Source organism: Lithobates pipiens, unplaced genomic scaffold, assembly GCF_037356315.1.
Source record: "Lithobates pipiens isolate NorthernLeopardFrog02 unplaced genomic scaffold, aLitPip1_a1.2 Scaffold_25, whole genome shotgun sequence".
Classification (NCBI taxonomy): Eukaryota; Metazoa; Chordata; class Amphibia; order Anura; family Ranidae; genus Lithobates; species Lithobates pipiens.
Window position 1 is genome coordinate 121,234,171 of NW_027507787.1, and position 27,555 is coordinate 121,261,725.

General features: G+C 44.1%; 1 protein-coding gene across 1 annotated transcript in view; it reads right to left on the bottom strand.

Moving 5' to 3' along the window:
• LOC143929932 (uncharacterized) overlaps positions 1–23,474 on the bottom strand; it is a 77,411-nt gene extending 53,937 nt beyond the window's left edge. Inside the window, exons 1-2 of the mRNA XM_077453866.1 lie at positions 23,421–23,474; positions 23,281–23,328 (exon numbers count right to left, since the gene is read on the bottom strand). The gene's annotated coding sequence lies outside the window, so the exon portion shown is untranslated. The remainder of the gene's footprint in view (positions 1–23,280; positions 23,329–23,420) is intronic.
• Between the last annotated feature and the right edge of the window lie 4,081 nt (positions 23,475–27,555).

Sequence of the window (27,555 nt, forward strand, 5' to 3'; positions counted from 1 at the left end):
GTTTTTTTCTATTACAAGGGATGTTTACATTCCTTGTAATATGAATAAAAGTGCATTTTTTCTTTTTAAACAGTGTAAAAATAAAAGGTAAAATAAATAATAATAATAAAAAAAAATTTAAACGCGACCCATCCCGCCGAGCTTGCGCGCAGAAGTGAATGCATACGTGAGTAGCGCCCGCATATGAAAAAGGTGTTCAAAACACACATGTGCGGTATCGCCACGATCTGTAGTCAATCAATAATCCTAGTCTTAGATCTCCTCTGTAACACAAAACATGCAACCTGTAGAGTTTTTTAAATGTCGCCTATGGAGATTTTTAAGGGTAAACGTTTGTCGCCATTCCACGAGCGGGTGCAATTTTGAAGCATGACATATTATTATTATTATTATTATTATACATGATTTAAATAGCGCCGACAGTTTACGCATCGCTTTACAACGTTGGGGTAGACAATACAATACAATACAATTTAAGACAAAGGGAATCAGAGGACCCTGCTCGTTAGAGCTTACAATCTAGGAGGGAGGGTCAAGTTATACAAAAGGGTAATAGCTGTGGGGGATGAGCTAATTGAGACAATAGTGAAGTTGTTAGATGGAGGCAGGATAGGCTTCTCTGAAAAGGAAAGTTTTCAGGGATCGCCTAAAAGTGGATACATTTGGAGACAGTCTGACAGATTGGGGTAGTGAGTTCCAGAGGATGGGCGAGGCTCGGGAGAAGTCCTGTAGGTGGATATGCGAGGAGATGATGAGGGAGCTAGAGAGCAGGAGGTCTTGGGAGGAACGAAGTGGGCGATTAGGTTGGTATTTTGAGACTAGGCTAGTGATGTAGCTGGGGGCAGAGTTGTGGATGGCTTTGTAAGTAAGTGTTAGTATTTTGAATTTAATTCATTGGGCAAGTGGCAGCCAATGGAGGGATTGGCAGAGAGCGGTAGCAGACACTGTGCGGTTTGTAAGGTGTACGAGTCTGGCAGCAGCATTCATGATGGACTGAAGGGGGGGATAGTCTATTTAAAGGTGAACCAATGAGGAGGGAGTTGCAGTAGTCAAGGCGAGAGATAACCAGGGAGTGAATCAGGAGCTTTGTGGTTTCATTGGTTAGAAAGGGACGTAGTTTAGAGATGTTGCGGAGGTTGAGACGGCAAGCTTTGGAAAGTGATTGAATGTGGGGCTGAAAGGAGAGTTCAGAGTCCAGGATAACACCTAGCACTCTGACATGTGGGGATGGGTGGATGGTTGTGCCATTACTCTTGATAGAGAAGTCAGGGGAAGAGGCGCGTGGGGGAGGAAATATTATAAGTTCGGTTTTGGACAAGTTGAGTTTAAGGAAATGTTGTGACATCCATACAGATACTGTTTGTCTTTTAGTAAGTTGGTGATGCGTGAGGAGACTGATTGAGTGAGTTGAGGGGTGGAGAGATAGATTTATGTGTCGTCAGCGTAGAAATGATATTCAGCTGACCCAGGGAAGAGGCGTAGATTGAAAATAAAATGGTGGGTATTAATTTACTCAGCGTAACATTATCTTTCACAATATAAAAAAAGGGCTAATTTTACTGCTGCCTTATTTTTTTTATTCAAAAAAATGAATTTGTTCCAAAAAAGTGTGCTTGCAAGACAGCTGCGCAAATACGGTGTGAAAAAAGTATTGCAGCAACCGTTATTTTATTCTCTAGGGTGTTAGAACCCCCAAACATTATATATTGTTTTTTCTAAGTAATTTTCTAGCAAAAAAAAAAAACACAAAAAACTGTTTTAAACATGTAAACACCAAAATCTCAAAATGTGTCTGGTCCTTAAGTGGTTAAAATGTAAATAGTTCAGTAATCAACAATCTAAAATCTTATAATTTTACAGTGCATTATTTTTTGTATACAACAGATTTTAGTTTATATATTATGCTGGTGGAGTATCTTACATTTTTTAGTCATTATATATTATGACAACATATTTAGACAGGTATTCTGATCTACCAATTGCATCCTTTTGGTTTTACCTTTTTGTTTAATAGTTCTAATATAATATTTATCACAATCCTCAAATGCTCATTGTTCCAACATAAAGAATACCACAAGGTCAGATACATAAATTTAGATTTATATATCCACATAAAATGTAATTTGCCATTGAATCCCCATAGAGCTGAAGGAACAATTGGGCAGTGAATTATAATAACACCAATTTCCTGCACTCTTAAGACATTGGTATTTTCATACTGAGTGCTTTTGGTGGTTGTTTGCTCAGTACTGTTTGTGGAAGCAGGTTTCAGGCTCGGCACAGAAGTCCCAGCAGAAGTATCATGAAGAAAAGCTTGTGCTTCTCTCAGCTGCACTGTCAGAGTGTGTCTTCACTATAGCAGCACATTGGCCCCTAGGTGGAATTTTACTGGGGATTGAAGGGTAGGAGCACAAGCATCAGCAGGATTCAGTACTCCTGGGGAGGATCAGAAGCTTGCAGAAATCAAGGGCTGCCAGCAGATTCACAGAGGGCTTCTGGCCAGCAAGCACAAGGAAGATTAATCACCAGTTCACTGCCATCAGGCTAATGACTCCACTTCTGCTCATGGAAGAAATTAACTATTTCACTGCCAGCTATATGGAACTTTCTTGAAGCAGTAATAAATGCCAAAGGCTATGTTTGCTAGTGCTAGTGTTTTTCTAAAAATGTAAACAAATATATCTGATTGTTTTATTCTATTGTTTCATCCTTTTGGCAGATTCTTACATTTTAAAATGTTTGGTTAAGGTCACTAATCATTATTTTTGTGTCAGAAGCATTAAAATAGTACAATTTTAACATCAGATTCAAACTATATAGTTTCAAGGAACACAGAATACGCATGATATTTTTTGAGGCAATAAGATGAAATCTGAATGATGGAAAAGCTAAGGCCGGGTTCACACTGATGCGATTTTACTTTCATGTGACTTTAATGAATGGGATACGATTTTGATCAGACTTTGAGATGAGTGCGACATGGGTCTATAGGGGAAATCCCATGTCAAATAAAAAAATAAACAGCGTGAGGTTCCCCCCCAAAATCCATACCAGACCCTTGTCCAAACATGCAGCCTGGTGGGCTCTGCCCCCCCACCCCAAAGCACCTTGTCCCCATGTTGGGAACATGGGTCTCTTCCCCACAATCCTGGGCTGTGGTTGGGAACAAGGGTCTCTTCCCCCCATGTGAATGAGTACCCCTACCCCTTCACCCAAAAATACAATGTAATATAAGAAAAATGGGACAGTCCTTTAAACATTAATAATGTCCCCCCTTAAGGTAACATCACTCAGAGACCCCACCCCCTTGTGATGTCACAGACCCATTATGCCCAGTGCAGTGATGTCACAAATAGGTGGGTTCTTTGAGTGACTTCACTGCATGACTATGCCCCATAGTTATATAAGAACCGTCAGACACCAGAGCTGACAAAACAGCCGGAGTCTTCGTCGGCGCAAGAACATTTTTCTTTTTTCCTTAATCATGGTGGCGGTGGTGACGGCCATCGTGATTGATGTTGAAGCTACCATGGGGGACATTATTCCTTTTTAATAAAGAACTTGTCAAAAACGACCTCCTGTTTTTCTTACACTACACTTTTTTGGGTGCGAATGGGTACGGGTACTATGTACCCCCTACTCATTCACATGGGGGGGGCTTCCAGATTCTGATAAGCCCCCTGCCCCCAGACCCCCACAACCCTGGGCTGTGGTTGAAGAGACCCTTGTCCACATCAACATAGGGACAAGGTGCTTTGTGGTCAGGGGACAGAGCCCCCCCCGCCCCCAAGCATCCCCCATGTTGAGAGCATGTGGCTTGATAGGGTTCAGGAGGGGGGGCTCTCGCTTTTCCTCTCCCCTTTCCTAGCCTGCACAATTTTTGTACATTTTGGAGTGGGGTTTCCCCTCAAGTCAGATCAAAATTGGATCCCGTTCATTAAAGTCGCATGGAATCAATGTCGGACCAATGTCTCGGGGCCTAACCCGGCCTAATGATATGTCTTTCTTTCCTAGGTTCACTATAAAACTAATTAACCAAGACTTTTAATGCTACAACAATAACAAGATTATGCTCATACTGACACGTACATATTTTTAAAATTAAAATAGACCACATTGAAATTAAATGAAATGAATGCAATTACAACCTGTAACATGTCTGCAGCAACAACTTAAAGTGATACAAAAGGATATTTTTTTTTTACCAAGATAAAAAAGATGTCATATTTACCTGCTCTGTGCAATAATATTTCACAGAGGGGTCTCTTACCTCCTGCTTGGCAGTCCCTCCTCTGGGTGCCTCCTCAGCAAGCCATCTGCTAAGAAGGCACCCAAGCTCATGTACTCCTAAGCTGGGCTGTGTGTGTCCATAGACACACGCAAAGGTGGTATGCTCCCTCCTCACAGGAGCTTGAATTACAGAAAAGGGAGCAAGTGACCCTTGCTACTCTCAGAAATAAGGGGAGCAATGCTGCAGCTGATATAGCATTGGATCACTGACAGGAGTCAAGTAAGTGTTTAACCACTTGCTTACTGGGCACTTAAACCCCCCTCCTGCCCAGACCAATTTTCAGCTTTCAGCGCTGATGCACTTTGAATGACAATTGGGTGGGCATACAACACTGTACCCAAATGCAATTTTTATCATTTTTTTCCCACAAATAGAGCTTTCTTTTGGTGGTATTTAATTACAGCTGGGAGTTTTATTTTTTGCTAAACAAACAAAAAAAGATGCAAAAAAAAAAAAAAAAAAAAAAAAAAAAAAATCATGTTTAATAGTTTGTTATAAAATTTTGCAAACAGATCATTTTTCTCCTTCATTGAAGTGCGCTGATGAGGCGGCACTGATAGGCTGCATTGGTGGGCACTGATAGGCTGCACTGGTGGGAACTGATAGGCATAGTTAAGGCGGCACTAATAGGCACAGATAAGGTGGCACAGATAGGCACAGATAAGGCAGTACTGATTGGCACAGATAAGGCGGCACGGATGGGTGGCACGGATGGGTGGCACTAAGGGGCACTGATAGGTACCACTGATAGATGGGACTGATGGGCACTGATAGGTGGCACTGCTGGGCACTGGTAGATGACACTGATGGGCACGGATATGTGGCACTGGGGTGCAGCACCGTTGTTGAGGCAGATTGTGGGCACTGCTGGGTGGCACTGTGGGCACTGCTGGGTGGCACTGTGGGCACTTATTTTTTAATGAGGTGGCACTGGCAGGGGGCAGGTGGGCACTGGCAGGGCTGGCCGTGATCGGGACTGATGTCCCGATCACGGCCGCCGGTGATCGGCTCTTTTTTTTTTATCCTCGCACTGTCAGCGCGAGGAGGAATAATAGCCGATTACCAGCTCCGTTGTATCACATGATCAGCTGTCATTGGCTGACAGGTGATCACGTGGTAAGGGGTCGGGATCGACCCCTTGCTCGGATCAGTGATCAGGTGAGTCTCATAGACTCGCCGATCACAGAGCGCGCAGCGCGCGCCCCTCAGGGGGCACGCAGGCCGCTCGTGCACGGGACGACGTCAATAGACGTAGTCCCGGCAAAGGAGGTCCGCGCTGTAGCCGTCATTCGGCTATAGCGCGGGTCTCAAGTGGTTAAGCATCTCCCACTGGGAATCAGTCCAGAAAATTCTCTATAGAATCGATGGTACCAGACTTGCCTCCTTATTGCTGGCAAAACTCTGGTAATAATAGGATCTTTACTTCATATATGGCAGGGGTGTCCAAACTATGGCCCTCCAGTTGTTCAGGAACTACAATCCCCATCATGCCTAGTCATGTCTTTGAATGTCAGAGTTTTACAATGCCTCATGGGATGTGTAGTTCTGCAACAGCTGGAGGGCCGTAGTTTGGACACCCCTGATATATGGTGTCCCTGCCCCAGTCTTCTTAAGTTCTAGACAGATATTAACCTTCTCGTTTCATCAAATACACAGACCCTTCAACTGTATTTCCTCAACTAGCTTTACTAGGAGCTGACATAGAGGACTGGCCTCCTTAACATCATGTGCTCTTATCACATATCCTCATAGCTGAGAGACTCATGCGCACCAGAAAATGGAAAACAGCACTCCTTCCAATTCTTCAGGATGCTATACAAATTCTTAGCCAACACTATTTCATGGAATTCGCCTCTAAGTTTCAAAAACATTAGGAACTTTGGTGCCAAGATATTAGAAGTGCCTTCTTGATATGAACACACTTTTCTCCTTGTCTCATGCTCCTTAATGTACACCTCTTGGGTCATGCCTTACACCTGATTTCTTTAAAATGGTTTATCTTTTGTTGACAATAACTACAGTATCTCACAAAAGTAAGTACACCCCTCACCTTTGTAAATATCTTATAACTTTTCATGTAACAACACTGAAGAAATAACACTTTGCTACAATGTGAAGTAGTGAGTGTACAGCTTGTATAACAGTGTAAATATTCCGTCCCCTAAAAATAACTTAACACACAGCCATTAATGTCTAAACCGCTGGCAACAAAAGTGAGTACACCCCTAAGTGAAAATGTCCAAATTGGACCCAAAGTGTCAATATTCTGTGTGGCCACCATTATTTTTCAGCACTGCCCTAACCCTCTGGGGCATGGAGTTCATCAGAGTTTCACAGATTGCCACTGGAGTCCCCTTCCACTCCTCCATGACGACATCACAGAGCTGGAGAAGCCTTGCACTCCTCCAGCTTCCGTTTGAGGATGCCCCACAGATGTTCAATAGGGTTTATGTCTGGAGACATGCTTGGCCAGTCCATCACCTTTACCCCCAGCTTCTTTAGCAAGGCAGTGGTCGTCTTTGAGGTGTGTTTGGGGTTGTTTTGTTGGAATACTGCCCTGAGGCCCAGTCTCCAAAGGGAGGGGATCATGCTCTGCTTCAGTATGTCACAGTACATGTTGGCATTCATGGTTCCCTCAATGAACTGTAGCTCCCCAGTGTTGTCAGAAATCATGCAGCCCCAGACCGTAACACTCCCACCACCATGCTTGACTTGTCTATGTTTTCCCCACCTGGTTGCCGCCACACACGCTTGACACCATCTGAACCAAATACATTTTTCTTGGTCTCATCAGTAATCCATGTCCTTAGTCTGCTTGTCTTCAGTAAACTGCGGGCTTTCTTGTGCATCATCTTTAGAAGAGGCTTCCTTCTGGGATGACAGCCATGCAGACCAATGTGATGCAGTGTGCAGGGTATGGTCTGAGCACCGACAGGCTGACAACCCACCCCTTCAACCTCTGCAGCAATGCTGGCAGCACTCATACGTCTCTTTCCCAAAGACAACCTCTAGATATGACGCTGAGCATGTGCACTCAACTTCCTTGGTCGACCATGTTGAGGCCTGTTCTGAGTGGAACCGGTTCTGTTAAACTGCTGTATGGTCTTGGCCACCGTGCTGCAGCTCACTTTCAGGGTCTTGGCAATCTTCTTATAGCCTAGGCCATCTTTATGTAGAGCAACAATTCTTTTTTAGATCCTGAGAGAGTTCTTTGCCAGGAGGTGCCATGTTGAACTTCCAGTGACCAGTATGAGAGAGCAAAAGCACTAAATTTACCTTTTGATCGGCCATGTCCAATCACGGCTGATCACTGTGTAAACAGGAAGAGCCATTGATCGGGGGTTTCCTCACTCGCGTCTGACAGACGCGAGTATAGGAGAGCCGATCGGCTGCTCTCCTTGCAGGGGGGGTTCTGTGCTGATTGTTTATCAGTGCAGCCCCCCCCCCCCCCGGATGCCCACCCAGGACCACCAGAATGCCGCCAGGACCACCAGGTATGGCCACCACACTGGACCACCAGGATGCCACCTTAGACCACCAGGGAAGTCAGTCAGTGCCCAGGCAGCTGCCAATTAGTGCCCATCCCCAGTGCCATGTATTTGTGCCCATCAGTGCCTATCAGTGTAACCCATAATTACCCATCAATGCAGCCTTTCAGTGCCCATTGGTGCCCACCAGTGCCACCCATGAGTGCCCATCAGTGCCGCCTATCAATGCCCATCAGTGCTGCATATCAGTGTCAACCATCAGTGTTGCCTATCAGTGCCCATCGTCAGCGCCCATCAGTGCCACCTCATCAGTGCCCATCAGTGAATGAGAAACTTATTTACAACATTTTAAAACGGAAACAAAAGAAAAACGTTTTTTTTTTTCAAAATTTTAGGTCATTTTTTTATTTGTTTAGCAAAAAACGCAGAGGTAATCAAATATCACCAAAAGAATGCTCTATTTGTGGGAACAAAATGACAAAAATTCAGTTTGTGTACAGTGTAGCATGACCACAGAATTGTAATTTAAACAGCGCTGAAAGATAAAAATTAGCTTGGGCAGGAAGAGGGTGTAAGTGCCCTGTATGTAATTAACTATAAATGTGTGAATACATGAAACCATGCTAAACACTGTGAAATTACTAGGTTAAATATCCTTATGCTATTACATAAACAATCAAACAGTATGTATGCTGAAAAATAATTAAATGAAATGTCCATATACTATAAACAACAATTATTATAAATGTCCGTGAACCACCACCAAACTCTTCAATCCAAGTGAGTGATAATATTCCTTAGGGACTTGGTAATGCCCTGTACACACGGTTGGACATTCCGACCACAAAATCCATCTGATTTTTTCAGACGGATTTTGTCCGAAACTGGTGTTGCATACACATGGTCGGAGAAAGTTGTCGGAAAATCTGGTCGTTCGGAACGTGGTGACGTTCGTTGCGTACGACGGGACTACCTAAAGGCTAGTAACCAATAGCTTTGGTCTCGTGATTTGATCTGAGCATGTGTGGCACTTTGTCCGTCGGAATTCTCTACAAATGATCGGAAAAAGTCAGATCGCATTTTGTTGTCAGAAAATTTTAGATCCTGCTCTCAAATTTTTTCCAATGGAAAAAGTCTGCTAGAGCCCACTTCTACCACCACCAGGCAAAAATCTACTCACCAGACCGATTTGACACCTATTTATGCCGCGTACACACGTCCGGACTTTCCGGCAGACTAGGTCCGACGGGATCAGTTCGTAGGAAAATCCGATCGTGTGTGGGCTAATCCAATCATTTTTTTGTTATAAAAATCCGATTGACCTAGAAATAGAACATGGTTCAAATCTGTGCGATGGACTCAATTCCTATCGGGGAAAACCCTGTATGCTGGTCCGACGGACCAAAAATGACTCAAAGGAAGCTATTGACTACTGGCTATTGAACCTTTTTAGTCCCGTCTTACATCACCACGTTAAATATGAATGGACTTTTGAATGGACTTAGTCCGTACGCGTGTGGCCAATTCCATTCGTTCGGAAGTCCATCAGAACTACGCTGAAAAGTCAGTCGAGAAGACTGTTGGACCTAGTCTGCCGGAAAGTCTGTTCGTGTGTACGCGGCATAAGCATGTATAGCAATGGAAATGTATTTTCTGGTGAAGGACTGGTCCCCAACGAATGATCATATGTCAAAGGAACAAGAAGAAGGAGCTCCTCATAGTGTAGTATTCAAAAGACTTTATTCCATACATAATATTGCCATAAAAACAACTTAAAACAATAGGCCTGATTCAGAACCACGCAGGGACACCATTTGCGTTCAACTCGCGTAACAACTAGCAGAAGTGATGTGTCACGTATTGTACGACCCAAACCCTTTCATACAATTATATATACAGGGAACAGAGGATACCATCCTTTAAATTCTGCAGGGTTTTCTATGCTCTAATAATAGGATTTTTATGTCATACTTACATGTAAAATCCTTTTCTTTGATTACATCATGGGACACAGAGTCAGGCTAATATTCATTCCCTGCTGGTTTATACTTCATCATTAGGTGAATGGACACTGGTAGACCAAAGGTCTTCAAACAGGAAGTGGTCCCCTACATAATCCCTCCCATACAGGAAGCACTTCAGTTTTGTAACAAGCACTGAATCCTCAAAAAAGAGGGGAGGGATCTCTGTGTCCCATGATGTGCTCAAAGAAAATCATTTTACAGGTATGTATGACGTAAAAATCCTATTTTCTTTTTCATACATCATGGGACACAGAGTCAGGCTAATATTCATTACCTGCTGGGACATACCAGAGAAATAGCCTTGAGGGGAGGGAGACACCCTGCCAAACAATAGCCATCAGAACGTATACGGCAGCCCGCAGTACACTGGCCAAATCCAAATCCTGCTTGAACATCCAATTGATAAAATGTTGTCAACGTATGTACTGAAAACCAGGTAGCAGCCTTAGGCCCCTTTCACACTACCGATTCGTTCAGGTCCGCCTGTCAGTTTTTCAGGCGGACCTGAACGGATGCTCCATAGAGCTCTATGGAGCGTCAGATGTCAGCGGTGATGTCATCGGATGTCAGCGGTGATGTCATCGGATGGGATCGGGTGACGACGGACACTGCGGTCCGTCATCACCCGATCTCCCATAGGGGAGAGCGGCGCTGTGACAGGTCCCTCCCTGCGCGGTGTGCAGAGATAGACCTGTCATCTTCCTGCTCAGCGGAGATCGCTCCGGCGATCCCAGCTGAGCAAGCGGATATCAGCACTGATCCGCCCCCTGTGAAAAGACCCTAACAAATCTGAGCCACAGATACCGGATTTCGAAAAGCCCTGGAGGTTCCTACACCCCTGGTAGAAAGAGCTCTCTCCCTAAAGGGAGGAGCTTTATGTTTCAAACCGTAGCCCTGAATGATCAATTGATGGACCCAATTGGTAATGGAAGCTTTGGAAGCTGTGTGCCTCTTCTTGTGTCCTTTTGGTAAAACAAAAATAAAGAGTCGGATCCTCTGATCTCTGCATAGCTAGACAAATAAACATTGACTGCCTGGACAATGTCCAAAGAATGCAGTCATCTCTCTTCCTCCAAACAAGGCTGAGAGAAAAAAAAAAGGCAAAATAATGTCCTGATTTAAATGGAAGGCCGACACCACTTTTGGCAAAAAGAATGGAACAGGTTGTAACACAAATCTGTCATGGTAAAGGATCAAGTAGAGTTCCCTGCATGAAAGGGCCAACTCTGTCACCCTTCTAGCCGAGGTGATGTCTATCAGAAAGTCTAGCTTACGTGACAGCAAGTCTAATTCTCCAGAGCTTTTACCATCCTTTGGAACTCCCTACCCCAATCTGTCTGACTGTCCCCTAATCTATCCATCTTTAGGCTATCCCTGAAAACCCTTCTCTTCAAAGAAGCCTATCCTATCCTAGTTAGAAAACTAACACTGTTTTACTTCCTCCATCAGCTCATCTCCCCACAGCTATTACCTTTTGTATCAATTGACCCTTCCTTTTTAGATTGTAAGCTCTAACGAGCAGGGCCCTCTGATTCCTCTTGTACCAAATTGTTATGTAGCTGTAATGTCTGCCCTCATGGATTGGCGCAGGGCCAATGTGGTGCCTATATTTAAAAAGGGAACAAAGTCTTTACCAAGTAATTATAGACCCGTTAGTTTAACTTCTATAGTTGGGAAGATACTGGAGGGATTAATAAAAGACCACATAGATGAGTTCTTGCAGGAAAAAAATATTTTGAGCAACAGACAGCATGGATTCATGAAAGACAGAAGTTGTCAGACAAACCTGATTTCTTTTTATGAGGTGGTAAGTAAAACCTTGGACAGAGGGGTGGCGGTGGACGTGATATATTTGGATTTTGCAAAAGCATTCGATACTGTTCCGCACACACGGCTCATGTGTAAGGTAAAGTCTACAGGTTTGGAAACATCAGTTTGTAGATGGATAGAAAACTGGCTAAAAGACAGAATTCAGAGAGTAGTGGTTAATGATTCTTACTCTGAATGGTCTAAGGTTATGAGTGGTGTACCCCAAGGTTCAGTGCTGGGACACTTACTTTTTAATATCTTTATAAATGATATTGGGTCTGGGATCAAGAGTAACATTTCCGTCTTTGCAGATGACACCAAGCTATGTGGTGCAATAACGTCCTTACAGGATGTCACCAATTTACAAGCAGACCTCAATGCTCTGTCTAATTGGGCGACTATGTGGCAGATGAGGTTTAATGTTGAGGAATGTAAGGTTATGCACTTGGGGGCTATATGCATGCATCATACACGCTAGGGGGAGTACAACTGGGGGAATCCATAGTGGAGAAGGATCTGGGGGTTTTGGTAGATCATAAGCTCAATAATAACATGCAATGCCAAGCTGCGGTTTCCAAAGCGAGCAAAGTCCTTTCCTGTATTAAGAGAGGTATGTACTCCAGAGAGAGAGATATCATTTTGCCCCTGTTCAAATCATTAGTAAGACCTCATCTGGAATATGCCGTTCAGTTTTGGGCACCAGTTCTCAAAAAGGATATCGGGGAACTGGAGAAAGTGCAGAGAAGGGCAACCAAACTGATAAGAGGCATGGAGCAACTCAGCTATGAGGAAAGATTAGAGGAACTGAATTTATTCACTCTTGATAAGAGGAGATTAAGGGGGGATTTGATCAACATGTACAAATATATAAGGGGTCCATATAGGGAACTTGGTGTCGAGTTATTCACTTTAAAGTCAACAAAGAGGACAAGGGGGCACTCTTTACGTCTAGAGGAGAAGAGATTTCATCTCCAAATACGGAAAGGTTTCTTCACAGTAAGAGCTGTGAAAATGTGGAATAGACTCCCTGCAGAGGTGGTTATGGCCAGCTCAGTGGATTGCTTTAAGAAAGGCCTGGATTATTTCCTAAGTGTACGTAATATAATTGGGTACTAAAATTTATAGGTAAAGTTGATCCGGGGAAAATCCGATTGCCTCTCGGGGGATCAGGAAGAAATTTTTTCCCCTGCTTTAGCAGATTGGATCATGCTCTGCTGGGGTTTTTTGCCTTCCTCTGGATCAACTGTGGGTATAGAATTGGGTATATGGGCTGGTATATGTATGTATATATGTATGTATGTATGTATATGTGTATATATATGTATAGTATATTTTATTTTATTTATTTTTATTTTATTTTTTTTGGTTGAACTGGATGGACTTGTGTCTTTTTTCAACCTGACTAACTATGTAACTATGTAACTATGTTGTAAAGCGCTGAGCAAACTGTTGGCACTATATAAAACCTGAATAATAATAATAATAACAATAATAATAATGGAATTTCCTTAATAGATTCAAATGGTTGTTTCTGTAACACAGACAGCACCAAGTTCACGTCCTAAGGACACATAAGTGACCTAATGGGGGGAAGCAAGCAAGTTACCCCTTGCATGAAGGTTCGGATCAGTGAATGGGAGGCTAAAGGTCTTTGGAAGAATACTGATAGGGACAAAACATGAGCTCTGATTGTACTTAAAGCCAATTTGATTTGCACAGCTGACTGTAGAAAAGAGAGAATTCTCCCAATCACCTATTTCCGAGGATGCCATATTCTGGCTTCACACCAAGCAATAAAAGTCTTCCAGACCTTATGATGAATCTTCCTAGTGATAGCTTATCTAGCATTCACTAAGGTAGACACCACTGGTCCTGAGATGCCATGGTCCTTTAACACCCTGGCGTCAATAGCCATGCCGTCAAATTTAGACTGTATATTGGGGTGGAATATAGGACCTTGAGACAGTAGATTGGGGCGATGTTGAACCGTCCACGACCCGTCTATTTTCAGCCTCACAATCTCTGGGAACCAGGGCCTTCTGGGCCAGGCTGGTGACACCAGAATGACTGGAATCCCCTCTCTCTCAATCCTGCTGAACAAATGTGGAAGGAGAGGGATCAGATGGAAAGCATAAACCAGGGAGTACTGGCTCTTCTTCCAGGGATCAGAGCATCTGCTCCAATTTCTAGAGGATCTCTTACTCGTGACACAAACTGCTGCAGCTTGTTGTTGAACCTGGATGCCAGTAGGTTGACCCCTGGCCATCTCCAACATTTGAAAATTTCCTGGAACACCTCTGGGTGTAGGGACCATTCCCCTGGGCAAATCTGCTGGCAGCTGAGATAATCTGCTTTCCAGTTCTCTACTCCCGGGATATGGACTGCCGATATTATTGGCACATGTCCCTCTGCCCAGGCTAGTATGTAATTCACCTCTTTCAAAGCTGAATGACTCCTTGGTGGTTTAATAGGCCACTGCCATGGCATTGTTCGACTGAACCCTGATAGGGCAGTCCTGAAGCTCCACCGCCCAGGATCGTAGGACCAGACGTACTGCCCCTAATTCTAATACGTTGATGGGTAGGGTCTGCTCTGTCACTGACCATTTCCCCTGGGCTGTGAGCCCGTCTAGGGTCACTCCCCAGCCTGAGAGACTGGCATCTGTAGTCAGTACTCTCTAAGTTACCGGGAGAAAGTATTTTCCCTTTTGCAGGTTCTAATCCTGCAACCACCAGTTTAGGCTTAAACACGCCTGAGGAGATAAACACATTGAATAATACAGGGCTTTTCTTCCTCTGTTCCAAGCCAACAAGATGTCTTGTTGTAAAGGCCTGGAATGAAACTGGGCATAAGGCACTGCCTCAAATGAGGATACCATCCTCCCTAGAAGACTTATACAGAGCTGAATGGAGAGTTGTCTGGTGCCCCTTATCTGATCCACCTGATCCTTGAGGGCACAGATCCTTACCGGTGGCAAGAATATGCTTGCTTGGACCGTGTTTAGAATCAGACCTAAATATTTTAGACTTTGAGCTGGTCTCAAGGCTGACTTTTCGGTACTTATGATCCAGCCTAAGCTTTTCAAATAGCTTACTGTGTATATTATGCTCTGTTCTAGAGCCTGTACTGAGGGATCTCTGAGCAGGAGGTTGTCCAGATACCTGAGCACTAGGATCCTTTGGGCCCTTAAAAGACCCAGTACTGGTGCTGGGACCTTTGTGAACACCCAGGGAGGTGTAGCAAGCCCAAACGGTAGAGCCACAAACTGAAGATGGTGTTCCTTTACTGCAAAATGTAGGAACCTCTGATGAGGCTGAAAGATAGGTACGTGTAAGTATGCGTCCTTTATATCAATGAAGGCTAAAAAGTCTCCCCTCTGGAGTGAGGTTACTACTGAGCAGACAGACTCCATCAGAAAGGATTGTATCAATAGATACTTGTTCATGGACCTTAGGTCCAGAATGGGCCTTGTGTCCCCGTTTTGGTTTCTGAACCGTAAACAGGTTTGAGTAAAACCCTGGTCCCAGTTTTGGGTACCGGAGCCTCTACAATCACTCCTTGATGCACTAGATGATGTAGTGCCTGTAGCAATAAGTTTATTTTTGGAGGATCCGAGGGAACGCTGGATCTTAGAAACCTCTGAGGGGGCACCCCCCGTAACTCCAGCTTGTAACTGCAAGCTATAATTTAGATGACCCACTCGCCCTGAATTGTTGTTTTCCAAATGTCCGCAAAGTGCAGCAGCCTTCCCCCCCACCCAATGGAGTGGGGGTGTCCCCTCAAAAGGAGGGTTTGGTGCTGGGTTTAGAAGAATTTTGTACTCAGGGCTTTTTCTGGCCCTGTCCTTGCGGCTTAACCCTGGCCCTAGCGCCCTATTGGGGGGTGTATTTTGGCCACTGCAGATGTAGAGTCGCTGTATACTATCATTGGACACTCAGAAGCTGTGTTATCTGCTAAATTGGCTTTAGAAAATTCTAATCTCCCCAGTAGACACAAAAAGTTCTTAATAACATGCATATGTTTCTGTTTAAAGCATAACTACTTTTGGTATAGTGGAGATTATTATTTACAAACAAGAGGGATTGCAATGGAAGCGAGGTTCGCACCGAATGTAGCATATCTCTTTATGGCCCATTGGGAGGATGTAGACATACTCAACCCCAGACCGAAAGAACTCATTATGTATAAAATATTCATAGATGATCTTATAATCATCTGGAAAGGGGACTTAGCATCATTTGGCACATTTAAAGAATTCATGGATAGGAATGACAAAAATATTAAATTGACTTGGACTGTCAGCAATGAGTGTATTACCTTCCTTGACTTGGAAATCTTCATGGAGGGTGGTAGACTGCTGACAAGAACTAATTTTAAGCCCACAGACATAAACTGTAGATAATTGTCATCATAAGCCTTGGCTAGTGAATAGACCGAAACGGCAGTATATGAGGATACGGAGGAACTGTACTAAAGAAGAAGATTACTTGAGTTAATCTGAAATACTGACCAGTAGATTTAAATAGAAAGGGTATGATATGAACAGAGTCGAGGAAGATAAAATTAAGGTATTAAACATGGATATGGATACACTACTATCAGAGAATAAACTGCATGAGTCTTTTTGTCGTGAATTTAATTTAATTCTAGATTATAATGTACAATTTAGACAGGTGGAAAAAATAGTCAAAAAAACATTGGAGCATCTTAAGGAGAGATAGGTTGTTGGGACCCAAGCTACCGGCTCTTCCAGGGTTTATTTACAGAAAGGCACCTAGCCTGAAAGATTTAAATAGTGCCCGGAGTTATTGATTCCCCCCAAAAAGCAGAAGGGTTAATTTATTGGGATTTTTACAGGTTTTTTTGCATGTGGCAAATGTAAGGCTTGCCGCCAAGCAAAGAATAATATCAAAAAGAGGAGAGTTTTGTTCTACTAGCACAGGCAAAAGGTATGAGAGTTGTGATTTTGTAACCTGTTCATCCGCAGGTGTTATTTATCTACATCTAGAACCCTGCAGATTAGAGTGGGTGAGCATATTGCTAACATTAAAAAAGGTACCACCACACACAGTGTTCCAAAACATTTGTGGCAGCACGCAGGTAAAATCACCTGGTTGTATTCAGGATGGGAAATATGTGTGTCCTAGATTCAGGCTGTATGCAGACTTTTACAATTAGAGGGGAAGAGTTAATGAGCCCAGCTGTAGTAAGTGGGCTCATTAAGACCTCTACAAAAAACCCCAGCATGCATAGGGAGATGCTCCATCCTGGAACCAGTTTTGTGTGTATAGACTGGGGAGTCTGAGATCTGTTCTGTGCGGTGAGTTAACGCCTGTGTGGCAAACCCCTACAATAGAGACAGGGACTGGGGCAGCACAAGGCTGCACCCAGTTGTTAGACAGGGAGTCTACGTGTGTAGTTAGAGGTCAAGCTGACCAGGATTTATTTTCTTGTTTTATTTTGTTTGGCTGTTATATGTATCACTGCATGTAGCATAAATAAACCGGATCTTTTGTTTTTTTGAACCTACACCGCTGTCTGCTGTGCCTGACTTTGTGTTGTGAACCCATCCAGGGGGTCACACACACCCGCTACCGAGCAAACCCCTCACAGTTGGTGGAGAATTTTGGCAGTTTTTTTTCAGTTTTTTTTTAAAAGGCCAGCATGGAGGAGATACTGAGACAGCTGGCTCTAGCAAATGCAAATCAGCAGCAAGCAAATGCAAATCAGCAGCAAACAAATGCGGCTTTACAAAAGAGCCTTGCAGCCCAGCAGAAAGCTCATCAGCAGAGTATGGAAGCTCAGCAACAAGCCCAGCAGCAGACAAATGCAAATCAGCAGCAGATAAATGCAACTTTGCAGCAGAGTTTGGAAGCTCAGCAACAAGCCCAGCAGCGATCTGAAGCCCGCTTCATAGACCTGTTGCAGAAGCAAGAGCAGAGCTTTCAACAGCAAATAGAGACATTGATACAGCAACGTCCGCAGACCAATGAAGCAAGTGGTTACAATAATACCGCATCCTTTGGTGTGAGCCGTTTACTGACAAAAATGACTGGAGAGGATGATCCGGAGGTGTTTTTGACCACATTTGAAAGGACTGCTGAAAGGGAAAAGTGGCCTAAGGAGCAATGGGCTGGACTGGTGGCCCCTCTGTTAACTGGGGAATCGCAGAAAGCTTATTATGACCTAGAGCCTGACCAAGCAAAAGACTATGTGGTACTAAAAACAGAAATATTGGCAAGGCTGGGTGTCACCCTGGCCGTCCGGGCTCAGCGTGTGCATAATTGGACTTTTCAGGTTGGAAAACCCCCCAGATCTCAAATGTATGATCTCATTCACCTGAGCAGGAAGTGGCTGCAGCCAGAGACTTTGACTGCACCAAACATTGTGGAACGTGTTGTTATGGATCGTTTCCTGAGAGCTCTTCCTACTGCCATCCAAAAATGGGTAAGCCATGGAGACCCAGAAAATGCAAATAAACTTGTGGATCTGGTTGAGAGGTACTTGGCTACAGAGAACCTGACCACCTCTTCCAGGGACTCACGGACTTTCCCCCCTAAGACCAGATCATCCCCAGTGGCGGGTAAGATGACTCCAAGGGGTGAGGGTGGAGAGAGTGAGAGGGTGGGAGTTCTACCTAAGGTCTGGCGGGAGCAGCCCAGGAAGCCCATGCTGCAAGAGACAGTGAAAAAGATTATTTGCTACCGCTGCCGGCAAGAGGGACATATTGCAGCCAATTGCCCAGTTGTGGATGAGCCTATGCAATGTGACTTTATAAGGGAGAGACGTCAGTCGCTGTTTGCGACAGTTGCATGCACTGCCATTCGGGGACCTGAGAGACATTTATGTAAAATGTGTATTAATGGTAGACATGTTGATGTGTTGCTAGATTCAGGTAGCCTGGTAACATTGATAAAAGCTGAAATAGTTACTACAGAGGTCTCTGGGAAGAACAGGGTGGCTGTTATTTGTGTGCATGGGGACACCCGAAAGTATCCTGTAACTTCAGTGTTTTTTGAGACCCCCAAAGGTAACCTCTCTCATCAGGTGGGGTTAGTGTCTCACTTACCACATGATGCTATTGTGGGAAGGGATTTTCCAAAATTCTGGGAACTCTGGGATTGTCCTGAGCCCCCCACTGGTGCTCCTATAAACCAGGAAGATGACCAGAATTCCTCTGGGAGTGGTGAGGACTCTCCTGAATTTCCCTTGTCGGTATTGGCGGGGGAAACTCGAGAAACTGGGGAGGAGCCAACATCCTCAGATGAAAACATGCCGTCTGTGGAGTTTTCGGATCTTGAGGTTCACAGGGAAAATTTTGCCACAGAACAGTTAAAAGACCCCACCCTAATAAAGGCACGGGAAAATGTGGTGAAAATAGATGGCGAGTTAGTGAACCCAGATAAGACTTGCCCTTATCCTTACTTCACTATGGAAAGGGACCTGCTGTATCGAGTGGCTCAAAGGGCAGAAGAAACCATTGAGCAACTTGTAGTGCCCAAACCTTACAGGAAGTTGGTGTTAGAATTGGCTCATGGACACATTCTGGGAGGTCATCTGGGGACAGAGAAAACCAGAGAGAGGGTATTGCAGAGATTCTATTGGCCTGGGGTCATGAAGGAAATAGAAAAGTATTGTTCCTCCTGCCCTGTGTGTCAGAAGACGGCACCTATGCCACATTTCCGTAACCCGCTGGTACCTCTTCCTATCATTGAGGTCCCCTTTGAAAGGATCGCAATGGATTTGGTAGGTCCGATAATGAAGTCCGCCAGGGGGCATCAGTACATTTTGGTTATATTGGACTATGCCACCCGTTATCCGGAAGCAATTCCTCTCCGAAATACCTCGGCCAAAACCATAGCCAAAGAGCTATCTCTTGTTTTTAGCCGCGTGGGTATTTGTAAGGAACTGCTTACGGACCAAGGTACACCCTTTATGTCCCGGGTTATGAAAGAATTATGCAAGTTGTACAAAGTGAAGCAATTGCGTACATCTGTGTATCACCCCCAAACAGATGGGTTGGTTGAAAGATTCAACAAAACCCTAAAACAAATGTTAAAGAAGGTGGTGGATAGAGATGGAAAGAATTGGGATTGTCTAATACCCTATCTGATGTTTGCCATTAGGGAGGTACCCCAATCCTCTACGGGTTTTTCACCCTTCGAGTTGCTCTATGGGAGACACCCAAGAGGGCTGCTGGATATCGCCAAGGAAACTTGGGAAAATGAGAGTTCTCCTCACAGGAGTGTGATTGAGCATGTCGCCCTGATGCCAGATAGAATTGCACAGGTAATGCCAATTGTAAAGGAACATTTAACCCAAGCGCAGTTAGCACAGCAGAGAGTGTACAACCGTGGGGCCAAGACCCGTACTTTTTCCCCGGGGGATAGGGTCTTGGTGCTAGTCCCTACGGTTGAAAGCAAATTTCTGGCCAAATGGCAAGGTCCATATGAAGTAATTGAAAAAATTAGTGAGGTGAACTACAGGGTTAGACAGCCAGGAAGGCGAAAGCCGGAGCAGATCTATCACGTCAATCTGCTGAAAGCCTGGAGGGATAGGGAATCCCTAGTCGCGGAGACTTTGTCACAAGCACAGCCTGTTTGCTTAGTTCCTGAGGTTGGAATAGCAGACACCTTATCGAAACCCCAACAACAGGAGGTTAAAGAGTTTGTACTTCGTAACAAAGAGATTTTCTCTGAGCTGCCGGGACAAACATCTGGCGTAGAGCATGACATTATCACCCCGCCAGGAGAAAGGGTAAAACTAAAACCTTATAGAATACCAGAGGCCCGACGGGAGGCAATACGTGGGGAGGTTCAAAGGATGCTGGAATTGGGTGTGATAGAGGAGTCCCAGAGTGACTGGTCCAGTCCTATCGTACTAGTGCCCAAACCTGATGGGAGCTGGCGATTTTGTAACGATTTTAGACAATTAAATAAAGTTACAAAATTTGACACCTACCCCATGCCACGTATAGATGAGTTGATTGACCGGCTGGGAACAGCCCGATATATGACAACTCTTGATCTCACCAAAGGGTATTGGCAAATTCCCCTGGCCGAGTCGGCCAAGGAGAAAACTGCGTTTGTAACCCCAGATGGGGCATTCCAATATAAGAGAATGCCGTTTGGGTTACAGAATGCACCGGCAACATTCCAGCGGAAAATGGATAAGATTCTGAGGCCCCATCAGAAATATGCTGCAGCTTACCTGGATGATGTGATTATCCATAGCACAGACTGGGTCTCACATTTGCCAAAAGTACAAGCAGTCCTAGACTCTATCCGGGAAGCTGGGTTTACGGCCAATCCAAAGAAGTGTACCATTGGACAGGAGGAGGCCAAATATCTTGGGTACACTATTGGGAGGGGGGTGATAAAACCCCAAGTCAATAAAGTCGAGGCCATACAGAGTTGGCCACGTCCCAACAGCAAGAAACAGGTACGAGCCTTTCTGGGAATCGCTGGCTATTATCGACGATTCATTCCCCATTTTGCTTCTCAGGCTGTGCCCCTCACCAACCTGACAAAAGGGAAAGAGTCGGTCATGGTTAAATGGTCCCCAGAGGCTGAAGAAGCATTTCAGTCCTTAAAAACAGCCTTATGTAGCCAGCCAGTGTTGTACTCACCAGACTTCTCTAAGGACTTCGTGGTACAAACTGATGCATCAGACGTTGGGTTAGGAGCAGTGTTATCCCAGGTCTGGAACGGGGAAGAGCACCCAGTCATTTACCTCAGCAGGAAGTTGAAGTCCCATGAGGTAAATTACTCCACGATTGAGAAGGAATGTTTAGCAGTGAAGTGGGCTCTAGATTCCCTTCGGTACTATCTGCTAGGTAGGCACTTTGACCTGGTGACTGATCACGCTCCTTTAAAGTGGATGGCTCAGAACAAGGAGACCAATAGAAGGGTAAATAGGTGGTTCCTGGCCCTACAGGAATTTAACTTTACAGTTAAGCATCGCCCTGGTGTTAAAATGGGGAATGTGGATGCTTTGTCTCGGATACATGCGTGTCTGGCTGCTTGTGTTACAACCCCAAGGTTGAAACAAGAGGGGGGGGTATGTGGCAGCACGCAGGTAAAATCACCTGGTTGTATTCAGGATGGGAAATATGTGTGTCCTAGATTCAGGCTGTATGCAGACTTTTACAATTAGAGGGGAAGAGTTAATGAGCCCAGCTGTAGTAAGTGGGCTCATTAAGACCTCTACAAAAAACCCCAGCATGCATAGGGAGATGCTCCATCCTGGAACCAGTTTTGTGTGTATAGACTGGGGAGTCTGAGATCTGTTCTGTGCGGTGAGTTAACGCCTGTGTGGCAAACCCCTACAATAGAGACAGGGACTGGGGCAGCACAAGGCTGCACCCAGTTGTTAGACAGGGAGTCTACGTGTGTAGTTAGAGGTCAAGCTGACCAGGATTTATTTTCTTGTTTTATTTTGTTTGGCTGTTATATGTATCACTGCATGTAGCATAAATAAACCGGATCTTTTGTTTTTTTGAACCTACACCGCTGTCTGCTGTGCCTGACTTTGTGTTGTGAACCCATCCAGGGGGTCACACACACCTGCTACCGAGCAAACCCCTCACACATTTTAAACTAATGCATAATAAGGACCATAGTTTGTTACAATTTTGGGGTATTGAACAGGCAGACAAACACTGGAGGGTTGGATTCATTACATCAGACAACTCAGCAAAAGGTAATCCTTCTGGATTTATGAGAGTAAAGTACTTTGGCCAAGGGGTTTGAATGTGGACTTTGATTTAAATTGTTTCATTAGGAATTTATTAGTTGAGGGATTAATATGGATTTTATATTTTAAATATTCATTTATTTTTTTCATTTATTTCCGTGGACAATTAATTAGTGTCATTTTTATTGTATTCAAGATGCTTGTACGATGGAGTCACCAGTGTTATTTTTATCAGTGTATAATTTTATTTACACATTTTTTTATCCCAATTGGGGAGGAATTGCTCTTCCCTTGTTTGGTGTTCCCATGTGTGATGGTGCCGAAAAGTTACTTCCCACATCCGGTGTCAGCTAAGTAGGGCGTATCATGCAATTTAGCAATACCTAATGAGCTGGACTGAGAGGGAGGAGATGATGAACCTGACCAGGGAATACTAGTATATTTAAACAGCAGTGAGACGTCTAGTCCCGCCCCTTACTGAAGAAGTCACATCCATTTGACGTAGCACATATAGGGGGAGGAGACTGTTTTATGAATCCTGAGCCTGCACTGCTTAAGTGCTTCGTTTGTGAGTAACAGTTCAATGTTTTATTGATGAAATAAATTCTTTGGTATACAGAGAGCACTAGATTTGGCTTTTTTTTATTACTATGTTTACCGGATCCATTTGAGGGATTATCCCACTGGTTGGTAACCATGCAATTAGCCTTAGGATACACTAATGAAATTGGAGCTTTACGCCCAGCTGACCCTTTTGTATCCCTGAGAGGGAATCTGCCATTTCTGCCCCACTGGTGAAACAGGGGTCGGAATTTGAGGTGAGCAGCTAGGACACTGGGGTGGAGGAGAGCACCAGCTCTTTAGAATAATAATAGTGGGAGGGGCAAGAATTGTCCCCGCCCACTATGTATGGGGCGCTGGTAGAAGGGAATTAATTAATTAATTTATAGTTAAATCTTGTTAGAGTACTTACCTTTGATTGGTCCAGAGGCTTAGTAACGGTTGCCACAAACAGGAGACCCTATAAAAGAGAAAAAAGTGCGTCAGTTGCCGCAGTATAACGGACAAAGAAGATCAGAACACATCCCTGCTGTTTCGTTATGGAGTCCTTACTGCGACAGGTGATCGAACGGGCTTGTGCCGTGGATGGAGAGTGGAGGCTTTGTTCCTGTCGGCTTATCCGGTGACTGGTTCTGGTAGTGTTCCGTCTGTGGATGTCCCTCCGGTGGAGCAGATTGATTTCCTCAGTGCATTCTCTCGGGTACCCCAGGATCTTCCGGTTTCGGCGGCTTCCTCTTCCTCCCGGTCGGTCCCTCCTCTTGACCCGGTGACGCAAGAACCTTTCAGAGATGTCCGCAGCTGTTCGGCCTATTCTCTGATCTCCGAGGACGGCGCAGGCGCAATGGACCATCGGGCTGCCCGGAAAAGAACGAGAAGGAGACCGCGAAGATTTGAATCGGTGGATTCACCCCTGCAAAACAAAAAAGGTACTGGGTCTGCTTGTTTGAAGAAAAAGAAGAAATCAAATCATTTGAATGTTACTGGGCATACTGTCACTGCTAGGGACAATGTCTATAGTGCTTTACATGTATCTGATGCGGTGGCTGCTACAGTTGATAATGCTTCACTGGTGCTTGACAACGTTGCCATGGTGAATGACAGGGCTCCTGTAATGGCTGCAGATTGCTCCATTTCTGAAGGATTTCAGCAGGCAGCTGTTCCTACTGCTCAAGAAGTTTCACATTTAAATGGAGGTGAGTCGATTGATGCCTCTATTCTGCAAAACTTTATGTTTAATATGTCACAACTTTTATCTAATTTATTGCCTAAAACTGCTTCTTCTCGCTCTGCTGATGACGCTGCTCTTATGTCAGTTTGGAAAGATAGTGTTCATAATGCTTCAAATTCTTCTATTTTACCTAATGTAGATTTGACTTCCTCTGGTTTATCAGTAGTTCCCTCTTGTGCTACTGTTTCTTTTTTTTTTTTTTCAGTTTAAAAGATATTTATTGAAACAAAGACGATACATGGATCAAATTACTCTCACGCAGGAGAGTCAGCAGTAAGGCACATGGTAAGCAGCAAAAAACAGTATGCCAAGGAACAATAAAAAGGGGGATAATGGCACCCGCAAACAGAAACCACGAAGATAATGGCCATGAATGCGGGGCACACGTGAACTGGGGGGGAGCGAGTGATGCACATGGGAGTCCCCTGCTAAAAAAGAAGTCCAGGGGAGGGGGAGAGGGGAACGGTTTAGTGGTAAAGGGAGAATTCAATTTCCTTTGGGGAGCCCGGCTTCCAGACACCCCACATGGGCTCAGACTGTGCCAGGAGCTCAGAGCCCCCCAAACCCCTAACCCCCAGGACTACCGTGTGCATCAAGCCTGACATAGGACAACTTAAAAAGAAGAATGTCAACCAAACAAACTCAGTGACTGATAGCGTAGTAAATAGTGCGATCCGACTCTGGACCCTCCAAACAGGAAACAAAGGGAGGGGCCAGAGTGGGGTAGGCCCTATGGGCCACAAGACAGCGGTGCCTATGCAGGCCGAAAGGTAGGAGCGATTAATCTTGCTCAGTCCAGGCTCTGATCTTGTGCCAAATATCCATCACCTCCCGACGAAAGATTTCGAGGGGAGGGACGGGAGTAAAGAGAAGAAGAAAGACAGGACAGAAACAGAGGGGACAGAAGAGGGAAAAGGGGGAAGGGAAAGGAGTGGGTTGGGGAGGTACCCATGCCAGGGGGAGCTCCTAGGGGAAGACGGGGATCTCGCTGTGACACTGGTTGTCAAAAATACGTCCTGTTCTAGGACTAGAGGAGAACCCCCACGTAGCGAGCCCAGGGATCCCAAATTTTTTTGAATCTTTTAGATTTATCAATGATGAGACTGGAGGTCCTTTCTTGGAACATAATCCAGGAGATTTTTTGTTTAGCTGCGGGGTACGAGACCCTTGGGGGTGCTACTGTTTCTAAACCTTACTTTAAAGAAGTACTTACGTGTGAATTGTCTCCATTAGGTTTTCACTTACCTATTTCAGTTAAAGAAAAGATTTGGAGAGGGGATTATATTGAATTGCTTTCCTTATTGCCGTCATTTAAAGAATATAGGTTTGATCAAAAAGATGGTGAGAAATCTGATGATGAAAGGAGACGTTAAGGCACACGCAATTTTAATAATTGGTTACAATCTTTTTGTATTTATGCTAGTGTAATGGGCGAACGTCATCCTGAGTTATGTAGCGGTATGTTTCATCACGTTGAAATAATTTTAGAAGCTTATAAAAATTTTCCAGGTTTAGGTTGGTTCTCTTATGAAGAAGCCTTTCGACAGAAGCTTTCGGTTCATAAGTCTTTGAAATGGGGTATGAAAGATGTAGGGCTGTGGCTGAACTTGTTATTGCCTCAAAAGGCTATGGCAAAACCTTTTGTACCTATTGGTGGACCTTTTCGTAAGGGCTTGTGCTTTAATTTCAATGAAGGCCATTGCAAATGGCTTCAAAATTGTAAGTATAAACACGAATGCGCTCATTGTGGTGGGTTGCACTCAGCTAATCGTAGTTTTAAAAGGCAAGTGCACACAAATGCTGCTGTTTCAAAAGATCCATTTCTTAAAAGCAACAACTCCGGTGAATTTAGTAAAAATGTTACCTTGGCTCCTGCTGTATCCAGAACCCAAGAAAGCGGACATTTTAATTAATGGGTTTAGTTTAGGTTTTCTTTTGCCTACTTTCTATGGTTCAGGGTGTATTATTTTTAAGAATTTAAGTTCGGTTTCTTTACATGCTGATGTGGTTCGAAAGAAGATTGAAAAAGAAATTGATGAAGGCAGAGTTGCTGGCCCATTTCATCGTCCGCCATTTGAAAATTTCAGAGTTTCTCCTTTGGGGGTCATTCCCAAAAGAGAAGTTGCTTCATTTAGATTGATTCATCATTCATCCTACCCTGATGGTTTTTCTTTGAATGATGAAATTGATCCGGCGTTGTGTTCAGTTTCGTATTCTTCATTTGATGATGCTATTGATAGGATTAGATGTGTTGGTGATTCGGCTCTGTTGGAAAAAGCGGACATAAAATCTGCTTTTCGTCTTTTACCAGTGAGGCCTTCAGCGTTTAATTCATTAGGTTTTGTTTTTGAGAATCAGTTTTATTTTGATAAATGTTTGCCTATGGGCTGTTCTATATCGTGTTATTACTTTGAAATTTTTCTTCTTTTTTGGAGTGGATTGTGTGTTATAGGACAGGTTCCAATAATTATTTACATTATTTAGATGATTTTTTATTTATTGGTTCTAAGGATAGTTTGGATTGTTTGCATATTTTCAATGAATTTAGATTGCTTTGTACGTTTATTGGTATACCTTTGGCAGAAGAAAAATCTGTTTTTCCTTGCACTTGTTTAGAATTTTTAGGTATACAAATTAATTGAGTATTAGAACGGACATGACAGGTTACATATGAGGGCGGGGTGTGGGCGGGCCCAACCTTGTGGATTGACCTTTGGAATCACTGCCTGACGAATCAGACGCTGATTCCAAGACGAGGCTTGGTTTTGGCGGGAAAAGCCAGGCGCCCAGAGTGAGGCTCAGATGATTAGAGACATATAAATGGAGGTGACACAGCGTGCCGCTCGTGCCCCTGGATGATGCAATTTTGTTGCGAAACGCGTAGGGCTGAGCGGTGCGCTACTTATCACCTCGGTTTTGTGACGGGTTCCAGGAGAACGAGTGTCCGTGTGCGTCCGGCCGGCACCACGGACTTAAGGCGCTTTTTTCTTTTACACACTTGTAAGTGTATTTTTATATTTTTATCTTAAAATAAAAAGGGTTTTACACCATTTTGAGTTTTATCTTTCCCCTATGGTTTTGATGCCCCTGGCTGAGTCTGTTTGGACTACTGAGTTGAGTGTCCGGGAGTGAGTTTTCTTTCCAAGAGTTCCTAAAAGAGTGAAGCCAGGAAGACATCGAGGAACCCCTTTTTACCTTGTGGTTGGAAGTGACGTCCATTCCTATAAAGCCCCGTGTGACCCTCTGTAGTGGGGGGGTCATTCATATCTGGTAAGCAGTAAATCTTATTGTGTGTTGGTGGTGGATTGAACACAACTGCTCCCATATTTGGATTTCCAGGAATAGTGAGGTTTTTACTCAGAGGACTTTTATTTGGTCTCACGTTAACCCCTTCTTGTTTTTTATACGGACTCATTGTTCATACACTGGGTGTTTATACTTTATATATTTATTTTTATT